The sequence below is a fragment of the Ascaphus truei genome, unplaced genomic scaffold (assembly GCF_040206685.1).
Source record: "Ascaphus truei isolate aAscTru1 unplaced genomic scaffold, aAscTru1.hap1 HAP1_SCAFFOLD_1073, whole genome shotgun sequence".
Taxonomy (NCBI): Eukaryota; Metazoa; Chordata; class Amphibia; order Anura; family Ascaphidae; genus Ascaphus; species Ascaphus truei.
In genome coordinates, this window is record NW_027453939.1 from 74,791 (window position 1) to 99,888 (window position 25,098).

The following is a 25,098-nucleotide window of genomic DNA, read 5'->3' on the forward strand; positions in this document are numbered from 1 at the left end:
CGAGGTAGAGAACGACCTAGTATATCGGGTTGATAAAAGAAAATCAGTTACAACTAAACAATTGTTGGTACCACGGACATTCCGTAACGTAGTATTACACCTCGCACATAGTCATCCATTGGGGGGACACCTAGGGGTGGAAAAGACAAAAGAAAAGGTTCTCCGAAGCTTTTATTGGGCTGGGGTTCTGGCAGAAATTACAAACTATTGTTCCTCATGCCCAGAATGTCAGATCACCGCCCCGTTCAAAGCATACTGCAGCCCATTGGTACCCCTTCCCATAATAGAGGTACCATTTGACCGGATTGCTATGGATCTAGTAGGACCCCTAATAAAGTCTGCTAGGGGACATCAGCATATATTGGTAATATTAGATTATGCTACCCGATATCCGGAGGCAGTTCCCCTACGTAGCACCTCTGCTAAAAACATAGCAAAAGAGTTAGTACTTCTGTTTTCCCGGGTCGGAATTCCTAAAGAGATCTTATCTGACCAGGGAACACCATTTATGTCCCAAGTAACAAAAGAGCTATGTAAACTCCTAAAAATCAAGCATCTCAGAACCTCAGTCTATCATCCACAAACAGATGGTTTAGTGGAAAGGTTCAATAAAACCTTAAAGAGCATGTTACGCCGGGCGGTCGATAAGGATGGGAAAAACTGGGACTGTTTGTTACCATACCTGTTATTTGCCATTAGGGAAGTTCCCCAGTCATCCACAGGCTTCTCCCCGTTTGAACTATTGTATGGCCGACATCCAAGGGGCTTACTGGATATAGCCAAAGAAACTTGGGAACACGAGGTTACCCCTTACAGAAGTGTAATAGAGCATGTTGCCCAAATGCAGGACCGCATTGCTGCAGTCCTACCCATAGTGAGGGAACACATGGAGAAAGCTCAAGAAGCACAAAGGAATACGTATAATAAGGGTGCTAGGGTCAGAATTTTTTTTCCAGGTGATAGGGTACTAGTTCTGGTTCCCACCGTGGAGAGTAAATTCCTTGCTAAATGGCATGGGCCATATGAGGTCTTGGAAAGAGTGGGAGAAGTAAATTATAGGGTAAGGCAGCCAGGTAGGAGGAAACCTGAGCAAATTTACCATATAAACCTACTCAAGCCCTGGAAAGATAGAGAGGTCTTGTTAACCCTAGTACCCCCAGGTCCGTCAGAGAATCAAGAAACTGACCCAGAGGTTAGCATAGCTGAAACACTGTCCGTGCATCAGAAACGAGAGGTCCAGAGTTTAGTGAGAAGGAACAAAGAAATCTTCTCTACACAGCCAGGTAAAACTAACGTAATTAAACATGACATAGTCTCTGAACCGGGGGTCCGAGTTAACCTTAAACCGTACCGAATCCCAGAGGCCAAGAGAGAGGCTATAAGTTTAGAGGTTAAAAAAATGCTAAAACTAGGCGTAATTGAGGAATCCCAAAGTGGGTGGAACAGCCCTATAATTTTAGTCCCAAAGCCAGACGGTACAACAAGGTTTTGTAATGACTACCGGAAACTAAACGCGGTGTCAAAATTTGATACTTATCCTATGCCCAGGGTGGATGAACTTGTAGAGAGACTGGGCAAAGCCCGATATCTCACAACCCTAGACCTAACAAAAGGGTACTGGCAGGTTCCCCTCACAGAAAGGGCAAAAGAAAAAACAGCCTTCTCAACCCCAGACGGCCTCTTTCAATATAAGGTGCTGCCTTTTGGCTTACATGGAGCTCCCGCCACATTCCAAAGAATGATGGATAAAATTTTAAAACCACATGTTCGGTACGCTGCCGCCTACCTGGATGATGTGGTAATCCATAGTGAAGATTGGCAGTCCCACCTTCCAAAGGTCCAAGCTGTGCTCGACGCAGTTCGGTCTGCTGGACTAACTGCTAACCCCGCTAAATGCACTATTGGTCTGGAGGAGGCCAAGTATCTGGGGTATTCTATTGGTAGAGGGTTACTCAAACCACAAACACTCAAAGTAGAGGCGATACAAAATTGGCCAAGGCCAGTCACAAAAAAACAAGTAAGGACCTTTTTGGGGTTAATTGGCTACTATAGGAGGTTTATTCCCAATTTTGCAACTAAGGCAACCCCACTAACCGACCTCACAAAAGCAAGAGGACCGCTAATGGTAAAGTGGTCCCCCGAAGCCGAACAGGCCTTTAGAAGCCTGAAAGAAGCTCTCTGTGCCCAACCAGTGTTGGTCACACCTGACTTCTCCAAAGAGTTCGTAGTCCAAACCGACGCATCTGAGGTAGGGCTGGGGGCGGTACTCTCCCAGGAGTCTCAAGGGGAGCAGCACCCCATCCTTTATTTAAGTAGGAAACTAAATCCCCAGGAGAAAAATTACTCCATAGTCGAGAAAGAGTGTCTCGCAATAAAGTGGGCTGTAGAGACACTCAAGTATTATCTGTTGGGGAGAAAGTTCCGATTGGTCACAGATCATGCACCCCTTACCTGGATGTGTCAAAATAGGGAGAAGAACACTAGGGTGACCAGGTGGTTCCTAAGCCTACAGCCCTTTAAATTTTCTGTGGAACACAGGTCGGGGCACAAACATGGCAATGCCGACGGGTTGTCAAGGATGCACTCCCTAATATCCATGGTCGCTCACCCCTCGAGGTCTGAGCTGGGGGGGAGGATATGTGACAGAAACCAGGGGTTGGTAATAAACTCCATATACAGGGCTCCCAGGATACTGAACAGTTTCTGTCCTGTCTAAGCTGAACAGGGCAGCCTCGTGGTACAGGCACTCCATTCCACAGTTTGTCTGCTGCCTGTTTTCTGTCACCTGTCATGCTGATTAGAGTTCAGGTATATAAGACCTGTTTCCTGTTTCCTCTGAGCCCCGCCCAAGAGCCTGGAAGGCTGCTGAACTGCAGAGGGGTGAGAAAGCCTCTTTCCCAAATCGCTTCATTCATTCTGTTAGTTTGTCTAAAGACTGCAAAGGTACTTATTTTGTTGGTGGAAGTGGACAAGCCACTTCCAATTCTGAGTCAGGGACATCTAAGTTTAAGTTATCGCTCAGACGAGCAGCTTTTTGTTTGGCTTTGTTTTCTGTTTAAACTGTGGCAGTCTCAGTGCCTGGGACTGAATAAACCAGGCATAGCCTGTTTAAAGGAACAGTACGTGACGTCTCATCATTTAACCTACCCTAAAAGACCGTGTTCTAACAGTCCCGGACAGACGGCGGAGCCCCGGAGTAAGCCGTTTGTCACAGTATATACATGCTCAGGGGTCGGTTTATGGATCTGTACACAATTATACATTGCCCACTTCGGCCATTTTAATTCCCCCTTTTTAAATTATTGTTACCAATATACATTTTGTGTGTGTGTGTGTGTGTTTGTGTGATGGGGTAGGTGGCGGTACTCAATGGCCGTGGCAATCTCGTCCTGAGTCCTGGTGACTGGAAATCATCATAATATAATAAATTGATTGAGTATGATTATAATTACTACAAATGTTCAAATAAAACCAAAATGTCGGCTGAGAAATGATATTGAAGCAATTTATGTTCATAAGTATGTAGGTGTGTATGTATAACTTTCCCCGACTAGCGCATTCTCTTCTTGCAATATTTCAATTGACATGCGCAATGAATACAATTCTTACAGTCACTTCCATTATCCTTTCTGTTTTCGGAATTGAATTAGCAAGAGATGGGTTTGCGCAAGTCTAAAATCAATGGGGGGAAATAAAATGACATTTCTGTCAACAGTAACTTAATGCAAAAACCGTCTTGCATTATTGGCGATACTGCTGTGCTTGTGACCATAGCATTAAACATCAACAGTTCACAGACTGGTGTTGGTCAAAATATTTAATGAGCAAATGGCAGCAAAGTTGGATGTGTTCTGCATGTTGTTTCTATTTTCTGATGACAGAAATGGTCACAAAATGGATACACATAGTATCTTGTTATGTATAGACTTAGACTGTAAGCTCTTCGGGGGAGCAGCAACTCTTTTTCCGGATCTTTCCTTTTATGTCTGTAGCGCTTTTTACCATTATGTTTCCTATAATTTTCCCATGATGTCTCTTATTATTATATCCATGACAGATGTACTGTAGGATACTGTATCCCTAGCCATATATTTATTATATTCCAGTTTTGTCACTTGTATTATTGCTGTGAAGCGCTATGTATATTCCCCTTATGGTGACAAACTGGATAATATTCCCACTATGTCTCCTATTATTTTCCCATGGTATCTATTATTATTATTATTATTAATATTAATAATATTATTATTATTATATCCATGCAGAATGTAGGATAGTGTCATCTAAAAGCACATATTGATTAAATGGTTGAAAATGATGCCTCCGTTTTTTGCCAAGATTGTCTTGACACTTACACCCCAAAACTTCAATAGAGCCACACTTAAAAGACATCATCATTCTTTTTGATTCAAATGTACTTTTATGGTGCAGAAGCTGCATGCTGCCTGTGCCTTCAGTGTATGCATTTGTCAGTGTGTCTCTATCTGCCTCTCTGTCTCTTAATGGCCAGTCAGCCTGTGTGATGATGTCAGCATATGTCTGTGATGTTAGAGACGCATTGTGACATCATCACATATACTGGCTGCTAGGTGGAGAGAGAGAGAGAGAGAGAGAGAGAGAGAGAGAGAGAGAGAGAGAGAGAGTGGCTCCTCCCTCCCATGCAAATGAATGGAGTGAGAGGAGAGGAGAGGAGCAGAGGGACAGAAGCCTGTGCTGCTTCTGCTGTTAATGGGACAGGTTTTGGGGCGCTGTTTCTTGCTCTATCTCCCTCCCACCCACTCTCTCAGGGGTAGAAAGTTTTCAAGTGAGAGAGGAAAGGAAGGGTAAATGGAAGCTGAGGAGAGCTGGTCCTGTCCCTCTTGTTGGTAAAGAGGGTGCATCCACAAAGAGGTAAGGAGATAGGTTTATTTTAATTCAAGAAGGAGTGCCTGGTGGCGAAGCTGGCGTGCCCTGTCACACTACAGACCCCTCTGTGCGTGTGTGCGCGTGTGTGCGCGTGTGTGCGCGTGTGTGTGCCTGTGTCTGCAGGGGGTATCAGTCCCATCCATAGATAACAGGGGTGCTGCTGCTGCTCATATTTTAGCAATAGGCACATCCCTTTGGTGTTAATTAGTGTTTGCAGTACCATCTTTTTGGCTTTTGTGTGTGCATTTTGCATTTGTGTGTGTGAGTGTGCATTTTATTTATTTATAAAATATTTTACCAGGAAGTAATACATTGAGAGTTACCTCTCGTTTTCAAGTATGTCCTGGGCACAGAGTAAAACAAATAGTGCATGGTTACAAGTACAGTTACATAAATGAACAGGGTATACATTATATACAAGACATTGCGTGCACAGTTAAAGAAAATGTATATTATGAGCGTATGAAACAGTTACAGTTTTGCATTTGTGTGTGTGAGTGTGTATTGCATGTTTTTTTAAAACACCTTATCTGTATAGAAAAAAAGCCTTCTTTTAGTAATGTACAGTTACAATATGAACATGTCCCCATCTCATCTCATCCACCTGACTCTGGATACGAAACATCCATGTATTCTTTTGTAACTTTTGTTCAATTTTCATACAATTTGCTTGCTCCATTTCAGAAAAATGAAATCTTTCAAATGGAAATAATTTGGAAACCGCTGTAACAAACAACACTGTACATGCTTATAGGTATATACATGCTCAGGGGTCGGTTTATGGATCTGTACACAATTATACATTGCCCACTTCGGCCATTTTAATTCCCCCTTTTTAAATTATTGTTACCAATATACATTTTGTGTGTGTGTGTGTGTGTGTGTGTGTGTTTGTGTGATGGGGTAGGTGGCGGTACTCAATGGCCGTGGCAATCTCGTCCTGAGTCCTGGTGACTGGAAATCATCATAATATAATAAATTGATTGAGTATGATTATAATTACTACAAATGTTCAAATAAAACCAAAATGTCGGCTAAGAAATGATATTGAAGCAATTTATGTTCATAAGTATGTAGGTGTGTATGTATAACTTTCCCCGACTAGCGCATTCTCTTCTTGCAATATTTCAATTGACATGCGCAATGAATACAATTCTTACAGTCACTTCCATTATCCTTTCTGTTTTCGGAATTGAATTAGCAAGAGATGGGTTTGCGCAAGTCTAAAATCAATGGGGGGAAATAAAATGACATTTCTGTCAACAGTAACTTAAGATATGAACAAAAAAAGAATCAGCTTTCTTTCCCTGACCGGGAATCGAACCCGGGCCGCGGCGGTGAGAGCGCCGAATCCTAACCACTAGACAACCAGGGAAGATGCCTAGTATGGCGACAAAGGGTCTACTTACTGGGCTCCGATGATTCAACTCTCCTTCTCACCCAATCATCCACAGCCCTGGACATTCAGCTGTGTCTGATAACTGGGATTCAGCAGTGCAAGTTCCCAGACAGATTTGCCCTGCAGAAAGTGAAGCAGCCAGCACTGACGCACTTTCATGTAAGAGGGGAATTAGCTCACATGGTAGAGCGCTTGCTTTGCATGTAAGAGGTAGCGGGATCGATGCCCGCATTCTCCAATTTTTTTGGTGTGTAGTCAGTAGGGCCAGGCCTTCCAGACATTCTACTTTTACATGAGATCACTGATTGATATGATGACTTCACTGAAGCCTGTTAGTGCTATTGATTGTAGCAAATACTCTCTTTTGTTTACCTTGCTGCGTTTGCCAATACAGTGAACAAGAAAAGGAAAAATTCAACATTTTAAAGTGTTTCAAGCATTATAATATATACTAGATTGTACTAGATTGAAGGGATGCCCCAGATTTTACAGTGTTTACAGTTTGCACTTATTCCCATGAAGTCTTATATTGTATTCCCCCAGACTCTCTGAAAATTCACCTTTTCAAGGAAGCTTATCTGGCCTATCTCTAACATTGTGCTTCAGATCCGCTCCAGACACCTGTCCAAAAATCATGCATAGCCGAAATAGCTCAGTTGGGAGAGCGTTAGACTGAAGATCTAAAGGTCCCTGGTTCGATCCCGGGTTTCGGCAGATGATTTTGTCAATACCAGCAGCGGTTTATTGAGCAACCTTTACATTATTTAGAATCATAATAATAATAATAATAATAACAATTTGTCACCATATGACTTCTGATTCAGTTCAACCATTTTGTAAGAGATACCAAAGAATGAATGCAATGAATTGCAGTACCATCTTTTTGGCTTTTGTGTGTGCATTTTGCATTTGTGTGTGTGAGTGTGCATTTTATTTATTTATAAAATATTTTACCAGGAAGTAATACATTGAGAGTTACCTCTCGTTTTCAAGTATGTCCTGGGCACAGAGTAAAACAAATAGTACATGGTTACAAGTACAGTTACATACATGAACAGGGTATACATTATATACAAGACATTGCGTGCACAGTTAAAGAAAATGTATATTATGAGAGTATGAAACAGTTACAGTTTTGCATTTGTGTGTGTGAGTGTGTATTGCATGTTTTTTTAAAACACCTTATCTGTATAGAAAAAAAGCCTTCTTTTAGTAATGTACAGTTACAATATGAACATGTCCCCATCTCATCTCATCCACCTGACTCTGGATACGAAACATCCATGTATTCTTTTGTAACTTTTGTTCAATTTTCATACAAAATAGGTATTGTGACAGAAACCAGGGGTTGGTAATAAACTCCATATACAGGGCTCCCAGGATACTGAACAGTTTCTGTCCTGTCTAAGCTGAACAGGGCAGCCTCGTGGTACAGGCACTCCATTCCACAGTTTGTCTGCTGCCTGTTTTCTGTCACCTGTCATGCTGATTAGAGTTCAGGTATATAAGACCTGTTTCCTGTTTCCTCTGAGCCCCGCCCAAGAGCCTGGAAGGCTGCTGAACTGCAGAGGGGTGAGAAAGCCTCTTTCCCAAATCGCTTCATTCATTCTGTTAGTTTGTCTAAAGACTGCAAAGGTACTTATTTTGTTGGTGGAAGTGGACAAGCCACTTCCAACTCTGAGTCAGGGACATCTAAGTTTAAGTTATCGCTCAGACGAGCAGCTTTTTGTTTGGCTTTGTTTTCTGTTTAAACTGTGGCAGTCTCAGTGCCTGGGACTGAATAAACCAGGCATAGCCTGTTTAAAGGAACAGTACGTGACGTCTCATCATTTAACCTACCCTAAAAGACCGTGTTCTAACAGTCCCGGACAGACGGCGGAGCCCCGGAGTAAGCCGTTTGTCACATATGGTGGAGAATGCGGGCAGAACACTGAAAGGTCTGGGGGTTAAAGAACTTTAAAAAAAAAAAAAAAAAAAAAGAAGGTTTTTTTTTTTCTCTCTCTCCAAACAAGATGGAAGACGTGGTGAGTGCGCTGGTACGCAATGTCGCTGTCCAGAAAGACGCGAATGAAGCCCTGCAACAGGCGAATGCAAACCAGCAAGAGACAAACCGCTTGCTGAGAGAGGAGCAACAGCGGTTCGCTCAGGGCTTACAGCAGGAACTCGAGATCCTGAGGGGGACTATCAGTAACCTTCCACTGGCAGCGGCAGCCCCAGTTCCGAAAATGACCAGGGCAAGCCACTACCTTCAGAAGATGGGACCCTCGGATGATGTGGAAGCCTATCTTCTCACGTTTGAACGCACGGCACAGAGAGAGGGATGGCCAGAAGCTGAGTGGGCTGGTCTAATCGCACCCTTCCTAAGCGGCGAACCCCAGAAGGCTTACTTTGATCTAGAGCCAGCCGAAGCTAACGTCTATGCAAAATTGAAGTTCGAGATCCTCGCCCGCCTCGGCGTAACCACGGCTGTTCGCGCCCAAAGGTTTCACGCATGGTCCTTCACGATGGATAAAGCCACCCGAAGCCAGATGTATGACCTCATCCACCTCGCCCGGAAGTGGCTACAACCCGAGATCAACTCAGCAAGCCACATCGTGGAACGGTTGGTCATGGACCAGTTCTTGAGGAAACTTCCCTCTGCCTTACGCCATTGGGTCAGTCGGAGTGACCCCCACAATGCGGATGAGCTTGTGGCCCTCGTAGAAAGGTACAATGCAGCAGGAGAGCACCCGCAACCCACAGTCGTGGAGCAACCCCACTACCCGAGGTTCCAGGACTCTTCCAGAGACGGTAAAAGGGTACCGGGGTTAAGGGGAGCTGAAGAGCGGCGACCACCTTCACGCAGCACCAGCAACAGTGGTTCGCACACTAAGGGCAATAGCCAACATGGGGAGCCGGGAAAAGGCTCTAAGTGGGACACAGACTATGTACCTAAATGTGTAAATTGTCATGAGAGGGGCCACACAGCAAAAATCTGCCCACTAAATGATGAGCCCATGCAATGCAACAGCGTGGAACCTTATTCGCTGTTGTCCCAATGTATGGGCCCTAGCCCAGAGGACCCCTTGAATAACCATCTGTGGGCATTTGTAAAGGTTAATGGTAAGAGGGTTCGGGCACTTCTTGACTCTGGGAGTATGGTCACACTAGTGTCCGAATACCTATTGCCCATTAAGAAGAAACAGGTAAACAGTTCACAAAGAGTGGCAATTTGTTGTATACATGGGGATAATCATGAATATTCCACTGTTGATGTTTTTTTTTAAACAGAATTTGGTTCTTTAGATTTCAAGGTGGGTGTTGTACCCAAACTGGCACATGATGTGTTAATAGGGACCGACTTTCCCCATTTTCTAAAAATGTGGTCCCCAGCTCAGAATAGCGCCCAGAGTTCAATAGCAGACCATAACGAAGTGTTAGAAGAAACAAATCCTTTCCCTTTTTCAGAAATGGAGGTTGACGAGGGCCCAAATAAGAAGGGGGAAAAGGAGGAGTGCTGTGAAATTCCCTTCCCCATCACTACTTTGGTAGGGAATACCCCAAATCAAGATGTTGATCAGGCACTTACCACCCCAGTACAGGATAAGACCCTCGCTGACCTAGAGGTCAGTCCTGGGAGTTTTAAGAAGGCCCAGTGGGAGGACCCCACATTAGCGGTAGCAAGGGGAAATATACGGGACCAGAATAGTACTCATGGCCAACCAGATAGGTCACTTGCTTACCCCTACTTCGAGGTAGAGAACGACCTAGTATATCGGGTTGATAAAAGAAAATCAGTTACAACTAAACAATTGTTGGTACCACGGACATTCCGTAACGTAGTATTACACCTCGCACATAGTCATCCATTGGGGGGACACCTAGGGGTGGAAAAGACAAAAGAAAAGGTTCTCCGAAGCTTTTATTGGCCTGGGGTTCTGGCAGAAATTACAAACTATTGTTCCTCATGCCCAGAATGTCAGATCACCGCCCCGTTCAAAGCATACCGCAGCCCATTGGTACCCCTTCCCATAATAGAGGTACCATTTGACCGGATTGCTATGGATCTAGTAGGACCCCTAATAAAGTCTGCTAGGGGACATCAGCATATATTGGTAATATTAGATTATGCTACCCGATATCCGGAGGCAGTTCCCCTACGTAGCACCTCTGCTAAAAACATAGCAAAAGAGTTAGTACTTCTGTTTTCCCGGGTCGGAATTCCTAAAGAGATCTTATCTGACCAGGGAACACCATTTATGTCCCAAGTAACAAAAGAGCTATGTAAACTCCTAAAAATCAAGCATCTCAGAACCTCAGTCTATCATCCACAAACAGATGGTTTAGTGGAAAGGTTCAATAAAACCTTAAAGAGCATGTTACGCCGGGCGGTCGATAAGGATGGGAAAAACTGGGACTGTTTGTTACCATACCTGTTATTTGCCATTAGGGAAGTTCCCCAGTCATCCACAGGCTTCTCCCCGTTTGAACTATTGTATGGCCGACATCCAAGGGGCTTACTGGATATAGCCAAAGAAACTTGGGAACACGAGGTTACCCCTTACAGAAGTGTAATAGAGCATGTTGCCCAAATGCAGGACCGCATTGCTGCAGTCCTACCCATAGTGAGGGAACACATGGAGAAAGCTCAAGAAGCACAAAGGAATACGTATAATAAGGGTGCTAGGGTCAGAATTTTTTTTCCAGGTGATAGGGTACTAGTTCTGGTTCCCACCGTGGAGAGTAAATTCCTTGCTAAATGGCATGGGCCATATGAGGTCTTGGAAAGAGTGGGAGAAGTAAATTATAGGGTAAGGCAGCCAGGTAGGAGGAAACCTGAGCAAATTTACCATATAAACCTACTCAAGCCCTGGAAAGATAGAGAGGTCTTGTTAACCCTAGTACCCCCAGGTCCGTCAGAGAATCAAGAAACTGACCCAGAGGTTAGCATAGCTGAAACACTGTCCGTGCATCAGAAACGAGAGGTCCAGAGTTTAGTGAGAAGGAACAAAGAAATCTTCTCTACACAGCCAGGTAAAACTAACGTAATTAAACATGACATAGTCTCTGAACCGGGGGTCCGAGTTAACCTTAAACCGTACCGAATCCCAGAGGCCAAGAGAGAGGCTATAAGTTTAGAGGTTAAAAAAATGCTAAAACTAGGCGTAATTGAGGAATCCCAAAGTGGGTGGAACAGCCCTATAATTTTAGTCCCAAAGCCAGACGGTACAACAAGGTTTTGTAATGACTACCGGAAACTAAACGCGGTGTCAAAATTTGATACTTATCCTATGCCCAGGGTGGATGAACTTGTAGAGAGACTGGGCAAAGCCCGATATCTCACAACCCTAGACCTAACAAAAGGGTACTGGCAGGTTCCCCTCACAGAAAGGGCAAAAGAAAAAACAGCCTTCTCAACCCCAGACGGCCTCTTTCAATATAAGGTGCTGCCTTTTGGCTTACATGGAGCTCCCGCCACATTCCAAAGAATGATGGATAAAATTTTAAAACCACATGTTCGGTACGCTGCCGCCTACCTGGATGATGTGGTAATCCATAGTGAAGATTGGCAGTCCCACCTTCCAAAGGTCCAAGCTGTGCTCGACGCAGTTCGGTCTGCTGGACTAACTGCTAACCCCGCTAAATGCACTATTGGTCTGGAGGAGGCCAAGTATCTGGGGTATTCTATTGGTAGAGGGTTACTCAAACCACAAACACTCAAAGTAGAGGCGATACAAAATTGGCCAAGGCCAGTCACAAAAAAACAAGTAAGGACCTTTTTGGGGTTAATTGGCTACTATAGGAGGTTTATTCCCAATTTTGCAACTAAGGCAACCCCACTAACCGACCTCACAAAAGCAAGAGGACCGCTAATGGTAAAGTGGTCCCCCGAAGCCGAACAGGCCTTTAGAAGCCTGAAAGAAGCTCTCTGTGCCCAACCAGTGTTGGTCACACCTGACTTCTCCAAAGAGTTCGTAGTCCAAACCGACGCATCTGAGGTAGGGCTGGGGGCGGTACTCTCCCAGGAGTCTCAAGGGGAGCAGCACCCCATCCTTTATTTAAGTAGGAAACTAAATCCCCAGGAGAAAAATTACTCCATAGTCGAGAAAGAGTGTCTCGCAATAAAGTGGGCTGTAGAGACACTCAAGTATTATCTGTTGGGGAGAAAGTTCCGATTGGTCACAGATCATGCACCCCTTACCTGGATGTGTCAAAATAGGGAGAAGAACGCTAGGGTGACCAGGTGGTTCCTAAGCCTACAGCCCTTTAAATTTTCTGTGGAACACAGGTCGGGGCACAAACATGGCAATGCCGACGGGTTGTCAAGGATGCACTCCCTAATATCCATGGTCGCTCACCCCTCGAGGTCTGAGCTGGGGGGGAGGATATGTGACAGAAACCAGGGGTTGGTAATAAACTCCATATACAGGGCTCCCAGGATACTGAACAGTTTCTGTCCTGTCTAAGCTGAACAGGGCAGCCTTGTGGTACAGGCACTCCATTCCACAGTTTGTCTGCTGCCTGTTTTCTGTCACCTGTCATGCTGATTAGAGTTCAGGTATATAAGACCTGTTTCCTGTTTCCTCTGAGCCCCGCCCAAGAGCCTGGAAGGCTGCTGAACTGCAGAGGGGTGAGAAAGCCTCTTTCCCAAATCGCTTCATTCATTCTGTTAGTTTGTCTAAAGACTGCAAAGGTACTTATTTTGTTGGTGGAAGTGGACAAGCCACTTCCAATTCTGAGTCAGGGACATCTAAGTTTAAGTTATCGCTCAGACGAGCAGCTTTTTGTTTGGCTTTGTTTTCTGTTTAAACTGTGGCAGTCTCAGTGCCTGGGACTGAATAAACCAGGCATAGCCTGTTTAAAGGAACAGTACGTGACGTCTCATCATTTAACCTACCCTAAAAGACCGTGTTCTAACAGTCCCGGACAGACGGCGGAGCCCCGGAGTAAGCCGTTTGTCACAGTATATACATGCTCAGGGGTCGGTTTATGGATCTGTACACAATTATACATTGCCCACTTCGGCCATTTTAATTCCCCCTTTTTAAATTATTGTTACCAATATACATTTTGTGTGTGTGTGTGTGTGTTTGTGTGATGGGGTAGGTGGCGGTACTCAATGGCCGTGGCAATCTCGTCCTGAGTCCTGGTGACTGGAAATCATCATAATATAATAAATTGATTGAGTATGATTATAATTACTACAAATGTTCAAATAAAACCAAAATGTCGGCTGAGAAATGATATTGAAGCAATTTATGTTCATAAGTATGTAGGTGTGTATGTATAACTTTCCCCGACTAGCGCATTCTCTTCTTGCAATATTTCAATTGACATGCGCAATGAATACAATTCTTACAGTCACTTCCATTATCCTTTCTGTTTTCGGAATTGAATTAGCAAGAGATGGGTTTGCGCAAGTCTAAAATCAATGGGGGGAAATAAAATGACATTTCTGTCAACAGTAACTTAATGCAAAAACCGTCTTGCATTATTGGCGATACTGCTGTGCTTGTGACCATAGCATTAAACATCAACAGTTCACAGACTGGTGTTGGTCAAAATATTTAATGAGCAAATGGCAGCAAAGTTGGATGTGTTCTGCATGTTGTTTCTATTTTCTGATGACAGAAATGGTCACAAAATGGATACACATAGTATCTTGTTATGTATAGACTTAGACTGTAAGCTCTTCGGGGGAGCAGCAACTCTTTTTCCGGATCTTTCCTTTTATGTCTGTAGCGCTTTTTACCATTATGTTTCCTATAATTTTCCCATGATGTCTCTTATTATTATATCCATGACAGATGTACTGTAGGATACTGTATCCCTAGCCATATATTTATTATATTCCAGTTTTGTCACTTGTATTATTGCTGTGAAGCGCTATGTATATTCCCCTTATGGTGACAAACTGGATAATATTCCCACTATGTCTCCTATTATTTTCCCATGGTATCTATTATTATTATTATTAATATTATTTTTAATAATATTATTATTATTATATCCATGCAGAATGTAGGATAGTGTCATCTAAAAGCACATATTGATTAAATGGTTGAAAATGATGCCTCCGTTTTTTGCCAAGATTGTCTTGACACTTACACCCCAAAACTTCAATAGAGCCACACTTAAAAGACATCATCATTCTTTTTGATTCAAATGTACTTTTATGGTGCAGAAGCTGCATGCTGCCTGTGCCTTCAGTGTATGCATTTGTCAGTGTGTCTCTATCTGCCTCTCTGTCTCTTAATGGCCAGTCAGCCTGTGTGATGATGTCAGCATATGTCTGTGATGTTAGAGACGCATTGTGACATCATCACATATACTGGCTGCTAGGTGAAGAGAGAGAGAGAGAGAGAGAGAGAGAGAGAGAGAGAGAGAGAGAGAGAGAGAGAGAGAGAGAGAGAGAGAGAGAGAGAGAGAGAGAGAGAGAGAGAGAGAGAGAGAGAGAGAGAGAGAGAGAGAGAGAGAGGCTCCTCCCTCCCATGCAAATGAATGGAGTGAGAGGAGAGGAGAGGAGAGGAGAGGAGCAGAGGGACAGAAGCCTGTGCTGCTTCTGCTGTTAATGGGACAGGTTTTGGGGCGCTGTTTCTTGCTCTATCTCCCTCCCACCCACTCTCTCAGGGGTAGAAAGTTTTCAAGTGAGAGAGGAAAGGAAGGGTAAATGGAAGCTGAGGAGAGCTGGTCCTGTCCCTCTTGTTGGTAAAGAGGGTGCATCCACAAAGAGGTAAGGAGATAGGTTTATTTTAATTCAAGAAGGAGTGCCTGGTGGCGAAGCTGGCGTGCCCTGTCACACTACAGACCCCTCTGTGCGTGTGTGCGCGTGTGTGCGCGTGTGTTTGCGTGTGTGCGCGTGTGTGCGCGTGTGTGCCTGTGTCTGCAGGGGGTATCAGTCCCATCCATAGATAACAGGGGTGCTGCCGCTGCTGCTGCTGCTGCTGCTGCTCATATTTTAGCAATAGGCACATCCCTTTGGTGTTAATTAGTGTTTGCAGTACCATCTTTTTGGCTTTTGTGTGTGCATTTTGCATTTGTGTGTGTGAGTGTGCATTTTATTTATTTATAAAATATTTTACCAGGAAGTAATACATTGAGAGTTACCTCTCGTTTTCAAGTATGTCCTGGGCACAGAGTAAAACAAATAGTACATGGTTACAAGTACAGTTACATACATGAACAGGGTATACATTATATACAAGACATTGCGTGCACAGTTAAAGAAAATGTATATTATGAGCGTATGAAACAGTTACAGTTTTGCATTTGTGTGTGTGAGTGTGTATTGCATGTTTTTTTAAAACACCTTATCTGTATAGAAAAAAAGCCTTCTTTTAGTAATGTACAGTTACAATATGAACATGTCCCCATCTCATCTCATCCACCTGACTCTGGATACGAAACATCCATGTATTCTTTTGTAACTTTTGTTCAATTTTCATACAATTTGCTTGCTCCATTTCAGAAAAATGAAATCTTTCAAATGGAAATAATTTGGAAACCGCTGTAACAAACAACACTGTACATGCTTATAGGTATATACATGCTCAGGGGTCGGTTTATGGATCTGTACACAATTATACATTGCCCACTTCGGCCATTTTAATTCCCCCTTTTTAAATTATTGTTACCAATATACATTTTGTGTGTGTGTGTGTGTGTGTGTTTGTGTGATGGGGTAGGTGGCGGTACTCAATGGCCGTGGCAATCTCGTCCTGAGTCCTGGTGACTGGAAATCATCATAATATAATAAATTGATTGAGTATGATTATAATTACTACAAATGTTCAAATAAAACCAAAATGTCGGCTAAGAAATGATATTGAAGCAATTTATGTTCATAAGTATGTAGGTGTGTATGTATAACTTTCCCCGACTAGCGCATTCTCTTCTTGCAATATTTCAATTGACATGCGCAATGAATACAATTCTTACAGTCACTTCCATTATCCTTTCTGTTTTCGGAATTGAATTAGCAAGAGATGTGTTTGCGCAAGTCTAAAATCAATGGGGGGAAATAAAATGACATTTCTGTCAACAGTAACTTAAGATATGAACAAAAAAAGAATCAGCTTTCTTTCCCTGACCGGGAATCGAACCCGGGCCGCGGCGGTGAGAGCGCCGAATCCTAACCACTAGACAACCAGGGAAGATGCCTAGTATGGCGACAAAGGGTCTACTTACTGGGCTCCGATGATTCAACTCTCCTTCTCACCCAATCATCCACAGCCCTGGACATTCAGCTGTGTCTGATAACTGGGATTCAGCAGTGCAAGTTCCCAGACAGATTTGCCCTGCAGAAAGCGAAGCAGCCAGCACTGACGCACTTTCATGTAAGAGGGGAATTAGCTCACATGGTAGAGCGCTTGCTTTGCATGTAAGAGGTAGCGGGATCGATGCCCGCATTCTCCAATTTTTTTGGTGTGTAGTCAGTAGGGCAAGGCCTTCCAGACATTCTACTTTTACATGAGATCACTGATTGATATGATGACTTCACTGAAGCCTGTTAGTGCTATTGATTGTAGCAAATACTCTCTTTTGTTTACCTTGCTGCGTTTGCCAATACAGTGAACAAGAAAAGGAAAAATTCAACATTTTAAAGTGTTTCAAGCATTATAATATATACTAGATTGTACTAGATTGAAGGGATGCCCCAGATTTTACAGTGTTTACAGTTTGCACTTATTCCCATGAAGTCTTATATTGTATTCCCCCAGACTCTCTGAAAATTCACCTTTTCAAGGAAGCTTATCTGGCCTATCTCTAACATTGTGCTTCAGATCCGCTCCAGACACCTGTCCAAAAATCATGCATAGCCGAAATAGCTCAGTTGGGAGAGCGTTAGACTGAAGATCTAAAGGTCCCTGGTTCGATCCCGGGTTTCGGCAGATGATTTTGTCAATACCAGCAGCGGTTTATTGAGCAACCTTTACATTATTTAGAATCATAATAATAATAATAATAATAACAATTTGTCACCATATGACTTCTGATTCAGTTCAACCATTTTGTAAGAGATACCAAAGAATGAATGCAACGTACAGTATGAAACAATAGCATTAAAAATCAGTGTTGCACATATAGGTATTGGCAAAATGATACAATAAGTGAGAGCAAGCAAAGTGGATTGTGTGCTGTATTTTGTTTATATGAGGCGGGCATCAAAATAACTAAACTATTGCTAGGTTTTTTACTCTCTGAAAGCTCTGAGACATCAAGACAGGTGAATAGTTCCTCCACCAGAGCTCCAAGAGACACCGGCTTCAGCGCGAAGAAGACATACATAAAACCGTCTTGCATTATTGGCGATACTGCTGTGCTTGTGACCATAGCATTAAACATCAACAGTTCACAGACTGGTGTTGGTCAAAATATTTAATGAGCAAATGGCAGCAAAGTTGGATGTGTTCTGCATGTTGTTTCTATTTTCTGATGACAGAAATGGTCACAAAATGGATACACATAGTATCTTGTTATGTATAGACTTAGACTGTTAGCTCTTCGGGGGAGCAGCAACTCTTTTTCCGGATCTTTCCTTTTATGTCTGTAGCGCTTTTTACCATTATGTTTCCTATAATTTTCCCATGATGTCTCTTATTATTATATCCATGACAGATGTACTGTAGGATACTGTATCCCTAGCCATATATTTATTATATTCCAGTTTTGTCACTTGTATTATTGCTGTGAAGCGCTATGTATATTCCCCTTATGGTGACAAACTGGATAATATTTCCATTATGTCTCCTATTATTTTCCCATGGTATCTATTATTATTATTATTAATAATATTATTTTTAATAATATTATTATTATTATATCCATGCAGAATGTAGGATAGTGTCATCTAAAAGCACATATTGATTAAATGGTTGAAAATGATGCCTCCGTTTTTTTGCCAAGATTGTCTTGACACTTACACCCCAAAACTTCAATAGAGCCACACTTAAAAGACATCATCATTCTTTTGATTCAAATGTACTTTTATGGTGCAGAAGCTGCATGCTGCCTGTGCCTTCAGTGTATGCATTTGTCAGTGTGTCTCTATCTGCCTCTCTGTCTCTTAATGGCCAGTCAGCCTGTGTGATGATGTCAGCATATGTCTGTAATGTTAGAGACGCATTGTGACATCATCACATATACTGGCTGCTAGGTGAAGAGAGAGAGAGAGAGAGAGAGAGAGAGAGAGAGAGAGAGAGAGAGAGAGAGAGAGAGAGAGAGAGAGAGAGAGAGAGAGAGAGAGAGAGAGAGAGAGAGGCTCCTCCCTCCCATGCAAATGAATGGAGTGAGAGGAGAGGAGAGGAGCAGAGGGACAGAAGCCTGTGCTGCTTCTGCTGTTAATGGGACAGGTTTTGGGGCGCTGTTTCTTGCTCTATCTCCCTCCCACCCACTCTCTCAGGGGTAGAAAGTTTTCAAGTGAGAGAGGAAAGGAAGGGTAAATGGAAGCTGAGGAGAGCTGGTCCTGTCCCTCTTGTTGGTAAAGAGGGTGCATCCACAAAGAGGTAAGGAGATAGGTTTATTTTAATTCAAGAAGGAGTGCCTGGTGGCGAAGCTGGCGTGCCCTGTCACACTACAGACCCCTCTGTGCGTGTGTGCGCGTGTGTGCGCGTGTGTGCGCGTGTGTGCGCGTGTGTGCGCGTGTGTGCGCGTGTGTGTGCCTGTGTCTGCAGGGGGTATCAGTCCCATCCATAGATAACAGGGGTGCTGCCGCTGCTGCTGCTGCTGCTGCTCATATTTTAGCAATAGGCACATCCCTTTGGTGTTAATTAGTGTTTGCAGTACCATCTTTTTGGCTTTTGTGTGTGCATTTTGCATTTGTGTGTGTGAGTGTGCATTTTATTTATTTATAAAATATTTTACCAGGAAGTAATACATTGAGAGTTACCTCTCGTTTTCAAGTATGTCCTGGGCACAGAGTAAAACAAATAGTACATGGTTACAAGTACAGTTACATACATGAACAGGGTATACATTATATACAAGACATTGCGTGCACAGTTAAAGAAAATGTATATTATGAGCGTATGAAACAGTTACAGTTTTGCATTTGTGTGTGTGAGTGTGTATTGCATGTTTTTTTAAAACACCTTATCTGTATAGAAAAAAAGCCTTCTTTTAGTAATGTACAGTTACAATATGAACATGTCCCCATCTCATCTCATCCACCTGACTCTGGATACGAAACATCCATGTATTCTTTTGTAACTTTTGTTCAATTTTCATACAATTTGCTTGCTCCATTTCAGAAAAATGAAATCTTTCAAATGGAAATAATTTGGAAACCGCTGTAACAAACAACACTGTACATGCTTATAGGTATATACATGCTCAGGGGTCGGTTTATGGATCTGTACACAATTATACATTGCCCACTTCGGCCATTTTAATTCCCCCTTTTTAAATTATTGTTACCAATATACATTTTGTGTGTGTGTGTGTGTGTGTGTGTTTGTGTGATGGGGTAGGTGGCGGTACTCAATGGCCGTGGCAATCTCGTCCTGAGTCCTGGTGACTGGAAATCATCATAATATAATAAATTGATTGAGTATGATTATAATTACTACAAATGTTCAAATAAAACCAAAATGTCGGCTAAGAAATGATATTGAAGCAATTTATGTTCATAAGTATGTAGGTGTGTATGTATAACTTTCCCCCGACTAGCGCATTCTCTTCTTGCAATATTTCAATTGACATGCGCAATGAATACAATTCTTACAGTCACTTCCATTATCCTTTCTGTTTTCGGAATTGAATTAGCAAGAGATGTGTTTGCGCAAGTCTAAAATCAATGGGGGGAAATAAAATGACATTTCTGTCAACAGTAACTTAAGATATGAACAAAAAAAGAATCAGCTTTCTTTCCCTGACCGGGAATCGAACCCGGGCCGCGGCGGTGAGAGCGCCGAATCCTAACCACTAGACAACCAGGGAAGATGCCTAGTATGGCGACAAAGGGTCTACTTACTGGGCTCCGATGATTCAACTCTCCTTCTCACCCAATCATTCTCACCCAATCATCCACAGCCCTGGACATTCAGCTGTGTCTGATAACTGGGATTCAGCAGTGCAAGTTCCCAGACAGATTTGCCCTGCAGAAAGTGAAGCAGCCAGCACTGACGCACTTTCATGTAAGAGGGGAATTAGCTCACATGGTAGAGCGCTTGCTTTGCATGTAAGAGGTAGCGGGATCGATGCCCGCATTCTCCAAGTTTTTTGGTGTGTAGTCAGTAGGGCCAGGCCTTCCAGACATTCTACTTTTACATGAGATCACTGATTGATATGATGACTTCACTGAAGCCTGTTAGTGCTATTGATTGTAGCAAATACTCTCTTTTGTTTACCTTGCTGCGTTTGCCAATACAGTGAACAAGAAAAGGAAAAATTCAACATTTTAAAGTGTTTCAAGCATTATAATATATACTAGATTGTACTAGATTGAAGGGATGCCCCAGATTTTACAGTGTTTACAGTTTGCACTTATTCCCATGAAGTCTTATATTGTATTCCCCCAGACTCTCTGAAAATTCACCTTTTCAAGGAAGCTTATCTGGCCTATCTCTAACATTGTGCTTCAGATCTGCTCCAGACACCTGCCCAAAAATCATGCATAGCCGAAATAGCTCAGTTGGGAGAGCGTTAGACTGAAGATCTAAAGGTCCCTGGTTCGATCCCGGGTTTCGGCAGATGATTTTGTCAATACCAGCAGCGGTTTATTGAGCAACCTTTACATTATTTAGAATCATAATAATAATAATAATAATAACAATTTGTCACCATATGACTTCTGATTCAGTTCAACCATTTTGTAAGAGATACCAAAGAATGAATGCAACGTACAGTATGAAACAATAGCATTAAAAATCAGTGTTGCACATATAGGTATTGGCAAAATGATACAATAAGTGAGAGCAAGCAAAGTGGATTGTGTGCTGTATTTTGTTTATATGAGGCGGGCATCAAAATAACTAAACTATTGCTAGGTTTTTTACTCTCTGAAAGCTCTGAGACATCAAGACAGGTGAATAGTTCCTCCACCAGAGCTCCAAGAGACACCGGCTTCAGCGCGAAGAAGACATACATAAAACCGTCTTGCATTATTGGCGATACTGCTGTGCTTGTGACCATAGCATTAAACATCAACAGTTCACAGACTGGTGTTGGTCAAAATATTTAATGAGCAAATGGCAGCAAAGTTGGATGTGTTCTGCATGTTGTTTCTATTTTCTGATGACAGAAATGGTCACAAAATGGATACACATAGTATCTTGTTATGTATAGACTTAGACTGTAAGCTCTTCGGGGGAGCAGCAACTCTTTTTCCGGATCTTTCCTTTTATGTCTGTAGCGCTTTTTACCATTATGTTTCCTATAATTTTCCCATGATGTCTCTTATTATTATATCCATGACAGATGTACTGTAGGATACTGTATCCCTAGCCATATATTTATTATATTCCAGTTTTGTCACTTGTATTATTGCTGTGAAGCGCTATGTATATTCCCCTTATGGTGACAAACTGGATAATATTTCCATTATGTCTCCTATTATTTTCCCATGGTATCTATTATTATTATTATTATTATTAATATTATTTTTAATAATATTATTATTATTATATCCATGCAGAATGTAGGATAGTGTCATCTAAAAGCACATATTGATTAAATGGTTGAAAATGATGCCTCCGTTTTTTGCCAAGATTGTCTTGACACTTACACCCCAAAACTTCAATAGAGCCACACTTAAAAGACATCATCATTCTTTTTGATTCAAATGTACTTTTATGGTGCAGAAGCTGCATGCTGCCTGTGCCTTCAGTGTATGCATTTGTCAGTGTGTCTCTATCTGCCTCTCTGTCTCTTAATGGCCAGTCAGCCTGTGTGATGATGTCAGCATATGTCTGTGATGTTAGAGACGCATTGTGACATCATCACATATACTGGCTGCTAGGTGAAGAGAGAGAGAGAGAGAGAGAGAGAGAGAGAGAGAGAGAGAGAGAGAGAGGCTCCTCCCTCCCATGCAAATGAATGGAGTGAGAGGAGAGGAGCAGAGGGACAGAAGCCTGTGCTGCTTCTGCTGTTAATGGGACAGGTTTTGGGGCGCTGTTTCTTGCTCTATCTCCCTCCCACCCACTCTCTCAGGGGTAGAAAGTTTTCAAGTGAGAGAGGAAAGGAAGGGTAAATGGAAGCTGAGGAGAGCTGGTCCTGTCCCTCTTGTTGGTAAAGAGGGTGCATCCACAAAGAGGTAAGGAGATAGGTTTATTTTAATTCAAGAAGGAGTGCCTGGTGGCGAAGCTGGCGTGCCCTGTCACACTACAGACCCCTCTGTGCGTGTGTGCGCGTGTGTGCGCGTGTGTGCGCGTGTGTGCGCGTGTGTGCGCGTGTGTGCGCGTGTGTGTGCCTGTGTCTGCAGGGGGTATCAGTCCCATCCATAGATAACAGGGGTGCTGCCGCTGCTGCTGCTGCTCATATTTTAGCAATAGGCACATCCCTTTGGTGTTAATTAGTGTTTGCAGTACCATCTTTTTGGCTTTTGTGTGTGCATTTTGCATTTGTGTGTGTGAGTGTGCATTTTATTTATTTATAAAATATTTTACCAGGAAGTAATACATTGAGAGTTACCTCTCGTTTTCAAGTATGTCCTGGGCACAGAGTAAAACAAATAGTACATGGTTACAAGTACAGTTACATACATGAACAGAGTATACATTATATACAAGACATTGCGTGCACAGTTAAAGAAAATGTATATTATGAGCGTATGAAACAGTTACAGTTTTGCATTTGTGTGTGTGAGTGTGTATTGCATGTTTTTTTAAAACACCTTATCTGTATAGAAAAAAAGCCTTCTTTTAGTAATGTACAGTTACAATATGAACATGTCCCCATCTCATCTCATCCACCTGACTCTGGATACGAAACATCCATGTATTCTTTTGTAACTTTTGTTCAATTTTCATACAATTTGCTTGCTCCATTTCAGAAAAATGAAATCTTTCAAATGGAAATAATTTGGAAACCGCTGTAACAAACAACACTGTACATGCTTATAGGTATATACATGCTCAGGGGTCGGTTTATGGATCTGTACACAATTATACATTGCCCACTTCGGCCATTTTAATTCCCCCTTTTTAAATTATTGTTACCAATATACATTTTGTGTGTGTGTGTGTGTGTGTGTTTGTGTGATGGGGTAGGTGGCGGTACTCAATGGCCGTGGCAATCTCGTCCTGAGTCCTGGTGACTGGAAATCATCATAATATAATAAATTGATTGAGTATGATTATAATTACTACAAATGTTCAAATAAAACCAAAATGTCGGCTAAGAAATGATATTGAAGCAATTTATGTTCATAAGTATGTAGGTGTGTATGTATAACTTTCCCCGACTAGCGCATTCTCTTCTTGCAATATTTCAATTGACATGCGCAATGAATACAATTCTTACAGTCACTTCCATTATCCTTTCTGTTTTCGGAATTGAATTAGCAAGAGATGGGTTTGCGCAAGTCTAAAATCAATGGGGGGAAATAAAATGACATTTCTGTCAACAGTAACTTAAGATATGAACAAAAAAAGAATCAGCTTTCTTTCCCTGACCGGGAATCGAACCCGGGCCGCGGCGGTGAGAGCGCCGAATCCTAACCACTAGACAACCAGGGAAGATGCCTAGTATGGCGACAAAGGGTCTACTTACTGGGCTCCGATGATTCAACTCTCCTTCTCACCCAATCATCCACAGCCCTGGACATTCAGCTGTGTCTGATAACTGGGATTCAGCAGTGCAAGTTCCCAGACAGATTTGCCCTGCAGAAAGTGAAGCAGCCAGCACTGACGCACTTTCATGTAAGAGGGGAATTAGCTCACATGGTAGAGCGCTTGCTTTGCATGTAAGAGGTAGCGGGATCGATGCCCGCATTCTCCAAGTTTTTTGGTGTGTAGTCAGTAGGGCCAGGCCTTCCAGACATTCTAGAGCTGGCCTAGCCCGCATGGGTGGCTACAGCTATTGACCGGGGGGTGCGGCCCCCCCCCCCCCAGCTAGGCTGTTGGTCGCGTGCGCGATCGGAGAAGGCAGTTGGGGCAGTTAGTTTTCAAATAGAGCCAAGGAACAAGCAACTGCCACTTGTTCCTTGGCGTTCAAACTGTTTGGACACTCTCCTCTCTTCTCCTGTGTTTAGTAGGTTTTTTAAGTGGTTTTGACCCCCCTCCCGGGGTGAGGGATTTTCCCTTCCCTCCTCGTGGTGAGGGACCCTCCGGCTCCCCCCCCTCCCGTGTGTTTTTGCCGTTTTTTTGCCGGTGCCCGGGGGGGGGGGGGGGGATTGCAAGAAGGCTGTTGTTCCTCCCTTCCTTCGTCGTGTTGAGGGACCCTCCGCCCCCCCCCCCCGTGTGTTTTTGCCGGTTGTGCCGGTGCTTGGGGGGGGGGATTGCGGGAAGGATAGGTTTTTGTCCTGCCTTTTTTGTGTCATGCGTTTTCTATTAGTGGCAGCGGCGGGGGGAGGAGGGAGAATGACGAGGAGAGTGACTCCTACCTGGGGCTGTTGCGCGAAGAAGGCGCACCGGCTTGGAGGAGGAGGTTTGCGAGTTCGCCGTTTGCGAGCCCTGTTCCTGTTCTCCTATTATGGCCGCTTGTGTGGCTGGGGGGGGGAAGAGAGGCTCGCCCAGCCCACGCTTAGCCGTGCGGTTGGGTTAATTGGCAAGGGAACATGAGTGTCATGTGGTTCCGCCTCCTGACGATGATCAGGGGGTGGGGTTTTTTGGGGGGGGCTGGGGGCAAGGCTGTTGTTACGGCTGGGGGAGGGGGCT

General features: G+C 43.2%; 7 non-coding genes across 7 annotated transcripts; 3 read left to right on the forward strand and 4 right to left on the reverse strand.

Moving 5' to 3' along the window:
• Positions 1 to 6,208: 6,208 nt before the first annotated feature.
• Positions 6,209 to 6,280, reverse strand: TRNAE-CUC (transfer RNA glutamic acid (anticodon CUC)). The gene has a single exon. It is a non-coding gene; the product is annotated as a tRNA-Glu (tRNA).
• Positions 6,281 to 6,945: 665 nt separating this feature from the next.
• Positions 6,946 to 7,018, forward strand: TRNAF-GAA (transfer RNA phenylalanine (anticodon GAA)). The gene has a single exon. It is a non-coding gene; the product is annotated as a tRNA-Phe (tRNA).
• A 9,347-nt stretch (positions 7,019 to 16,365) lies between these two features.
• Positions 16,366 to 16,437, reverse strand: TRNAE-CUC (transfer RNA glutamic acid (anticodon CUC)). Its single transcript has one exon. It is a non-coding gene; the product is annotated as a tRNA-Glu (tRNA).
• A 665-nt stretch (positions 16,438 to 17,102) lies between these two features.
• TRNAF-GAA (transfer RNA phenylalanine (anticodon GAA)) lies at positions 17,103 to 17,175 on the forward strand. The gene has a single exon. It is a non-coding gene; the product is annotated as a tRNA-Phe (tRNA).
• Positions 17,176 to 20,149: 2,974 nt separating this feature from the next.
• Positions 20,150 to 20,221, reverse strand: TRNAE-CUC (transfer RNA glutamic acid (anticodon CUC)). The gene has a single exon. It is a non-coding gene; the product is annotated as a tRNA-Glu (tRNA).
• A 679-nt stretch (positions 20,222 to 20,900) lies between these two features.
• TRNAF-GAA (transfer RNA phenylalanine (anticodon GAA)) lies at positions 20,901 to 20,973 on the forward strand. The gene has a single exon. It is a non-coding gene; the product is annotated as a tRNA-Phe (tRNA).
• A 2,913-nt stretch (positions 20,974 to 23,886) lies between these two features.
• TRNAE-CUC (transfer RNA glutamic acid (anticodon CUC)) lies at positions 23,887 to 23,958 on the reverse strand. Its single transcript has one exon. It is a non-coding gene; the product is annotated as a tRNA-Glu (tRNA).
• Between the last annotated feature and the right edge of the window lie 1,140 nt (positions 23,959 to 25,098).